Source organism: Castanea sativa, chromosome 12 (genome assembly GCF_040712315.1).
Source record: "Castanea sativa cultivar Marrone di Chiusa Pesio chromosome 12, ASM4071231v1".
Taxonomy (NCBI): Eukaryota; Viridiplantae; Streptophyta; class Magnoliopsida; order Fagales; family Fagaceae; genus Castanea; species Castanea sativa.
In genome coordinates, this window is record NC_134024.1 from 14064077 (window position 1) to 14067970 (window position 3894).

The window sequence follows — 3894 nt, forward strand, 5'->3', positions numbered from 1 at the left end:
ATCACTTTCAGACTCGTGATCAGAAACTTCATCATCACTCAAGGTAACAGCCATAACTTTTCCTTTAGATCTCAAAAATGTGGGACATTCTGATTTTAGATTACCATACCCCTGACAACCAAAACATTGTTGGCCTAAAGAGTTGTTAGAAGATTGAACAACTTTATCTTTTGATTTTTTGGAATTGTTATTTTTAGTTGTATCATTCTGCTTCATATTCTTATAGTCAACATTGTTTCTATTTCTTGCCTTTCTATTAATATTTCTCAGAAGTTTCTAAAGTTTTTGGCAAGATAAGCAATCTCAGTAGATGAGCGTTCATCATCAACAGATTTTAAAGCCATTGATTTGGATTTGTTAGTTTTGGGTAAGCCCGACTCATAGGATTGAAGAGATTTTAAAAGTTATCTATAGGAATGGAGTCCACATCTTTACTTTCAACTATGGCAGTCACTTTGGGTCTAAAGTCCTCAGTTAATGATCTAAGAATTTTCATAACAATTTTAGGTTGATCATAAACTTCACCCAAGTTAAAAGCAGAATTAACAATATCATTCAACTTAGCATAGAATTCATCAAAAGAATGATTATCAGACATTCTAATGCTTTCAAATCCAGAAGTCAACTACTACAGTTTATTGATTTTTACTGCCTTAGTGCCTTCATGCACAATTTGCAAGATGTTCCATGCAGTATGAGCAATCTCCACATTAGATATCCTCTTGAATTCTTCCATAGAAACAGCATTGAATATTGCTTCCATAGAAACAGTATTGAATATTGCATTCATAGCTATACTGTTAAAGCTTGCTGCTTCTTTTTGGATAGTTGTCCATTCACTAATAGCAGTGGTTGGTCTTTCCCAACCATTTTCAACAGAGAGCCACACTTTCTCCTCAATAAATTTCAAGAAGGCTTTCATCCTAACCTTCCAATAAGTATTGGGAGGATTTGACCTAGCAATTCTCAAGGTAAAGCAAATCCACTATAAGAGTATTGAAATTTTTACAATCAGATTTAATCATAAATCTATTACTACCTCAAGTAATAACTTACTAACACAACCACATGCAAGCTCCAAATCCATGGGCTCCTTCTCTTCTTGGACTTACTGTAATACAAGCACCCACGCTTGTGACTTTGAGATCCCACTCAAAGGTTTCAGATCACCTTCACTTGTTGATCTTTGTAGCAGCAACTATGTTCTACCAATGCTTGATTGTAGATCTTGCTCCGATAGACGCTTGTGCAGCTAAAAGGTATACTACCTCTTAGATCTCACAAAGAGTAACACACAAGTCTTCCAAAGGTATTCAAAACATAGCTAGGGTTTCCTTTTATATATGGACAAGTTGGATTGAAACCTTAAATGTTTTCGCGGGCTTGGGCCTTGTTTAAAATTCTGCAAAATTTGATTTCTGCAATTTTGATCAGTCGAATCTAATTTTCAATCAATCGAGCTTGGCAGATTTTGACTCTTCTTATCTGCAGTTAGCTCAAACTTGAAGCTTGAAACATGTATCTTTGAGCAATGCTTAACACATAGACTAGACATGTTTTGTTTTCAGTTTGACAACACATACAAAATAGAATTCTAAACATTTAATCATAAATCTTTAGAACCTAACAATTTTTTTACTCTTTATTTTCCTATTCTCCCTCCTTTCACATGTCATGCCTTTGATTTTGTGGTTTATTTTTTTTTTTTTTTTATTGTGTTTTCTACTTTGGGTGGTTGAGTTTTTTTTTTTTCTTTATATATAATGTATAATTTGTTCTCTAAAATTTATTGAACATAATTTGTTCTTCCTAAAAATTAAACAATTGCAATTCAGTCCAATTAGGTCTACTTCAGTCCACTTTGGTCCTATAAAGTCCAATTCGGTCCACTCAGTCAATTTCGGTCCATTTTGGACTAATTGGACCTTAAATTAAAAAGTATGAAATTTTATTATATTTGGGCTAAAATATTTAGTTTTGAGTTAAAAAATAAAAACAAAATAGACATTATAAATTATAAATATGAGCCCTAAAAATGCAATAAAAATGATAAATATTCAGAAGTCCTATTTGGTCCATTTTGTCCTCTTTGGTCCACTTTGGTTCTATTTGGTCTACGTTGGTCCTATTGGGTCCATTTGGTACACATTGGTCCTATTCTATCCACTTCAGTCTCACATTGATCATATTCATCCATTCAGTCCACTTTAGTTCTAGTCAGTCCATATTGGTCCTATTTGGTCCATTTTGTCCACTTGGGTCCTATTCTATCCTATTTGTTCCTATTCGGTCCATATGTCCACTTTGATCCTAATATGTTCATTCTTTCTCATTCTGTCCACTTTGGTCCTATTCGGTCCACCTTTTTCCCATTTGGTTCTATTATGTCCATTCGGTCCACTTCGTTCCATATGGTCCATTTGTGTTTACTTCAATCCATTTGTGTCCATTTTTATGCACTTACATATAAGGAAAATATATGTTTGGGTTAAGAGTACATATTCTAAATTTAAATTTTTTTAAAAAGATATAGATCTCAAACTCGTAATATCTAAAATCTTAAGCATAACATTTACTATTGCTACACTTTTGTTGAGTCACATTAACGTAGCATTTCAGTCCACTTTGGTTCCGCTAAATTTAAGTGAAAATCTTTCTAAACCTTAAGGCTATGAATATACAAATCTAATATTTAGGACAGGTACTCATTTTTTTATCGTCGTTACTTTAAAATGAATTGCATGAGGTTGATTATACCTTCAAGCAAAATATATATATATATATATATATATATGTGTGTGTGTGTGTGTGTGTGTGTGTGTGTGTGTGTGTATGTATAATTTTTATTTAAATAAATTATTCAAATTCTTCATTCTCTTAAAAGAGATTATTATGATAATTAACAAACTTATAATGAATATGTATAATTTATTCTCTAAATTTTATTGTAGATAATTTGTTCTCCCTAAAGATTAAACAATTGCACAAAGTAATTTTCATCACTCTATTTTTACAAATATATAATTTTTTCATTTTTTTATTGATATTATTCTTTTATGAAATGGTCATATTCTTCTAATTATTTTTATTATGCATTATATTTTCCTAATTTCTTATGGTACAATTAAAATTTTAAGTTTCAAAATTATTATTCAAACTCTCATTCTCTTAATGAGGTTATTATGATAACCAAAACTTATCATATAATTACAATTGATATTACTCAAATAATTAATAGTACTTTCAACCCAAACTTGTATTTTGTCATTCTTAAGAAGGTACACTGGATTGGACCGAAGTAATCTAAAATGGACCAAATGGACTGAATAGAACAAAGTGAACCGAACGGATTAAATTGGATCGAATAGACCCAAGTGGACCGTATGGACTAAAATGGGCCTAATAGATCAAAGTGGACCAAATGGGCCAAATTAGACTGTAGAAGAACATATGGACCGAAATGGGCTAAATTGATCGAAGTAGACTAAATGGACCTAATTGAACAGAAGAGGACGAAGTAGACCGATTTGAACCAAAATTGACCAAAATGGACTGAAGTAGACCAAACTGGACCAAATTGATGAAGTGGACCAAAATAGATTGAATGTCTATCTGTTATTAGATAGCTAAGATTGTGATTTGATATAAACTCAAATTCTTACTTCCAAAATAATCAAGTATTAACTCAAACAAAATCAAACCAACCAAAACTGAGAGAGAGAGAGAGAGAGAGAGAGAGAGAGTACTTGTAATGGGGAACTAAAAAACACAACACGTATGAGCCTAAAATAAAATTTTAAAAATCACAATGATTCATCAATATAAAATAAAGTTGCAAGAAAGAATAAAGATGGAGAGAGAGAGAGAGAGAGAGAGAGAATGATAAGAAATTTA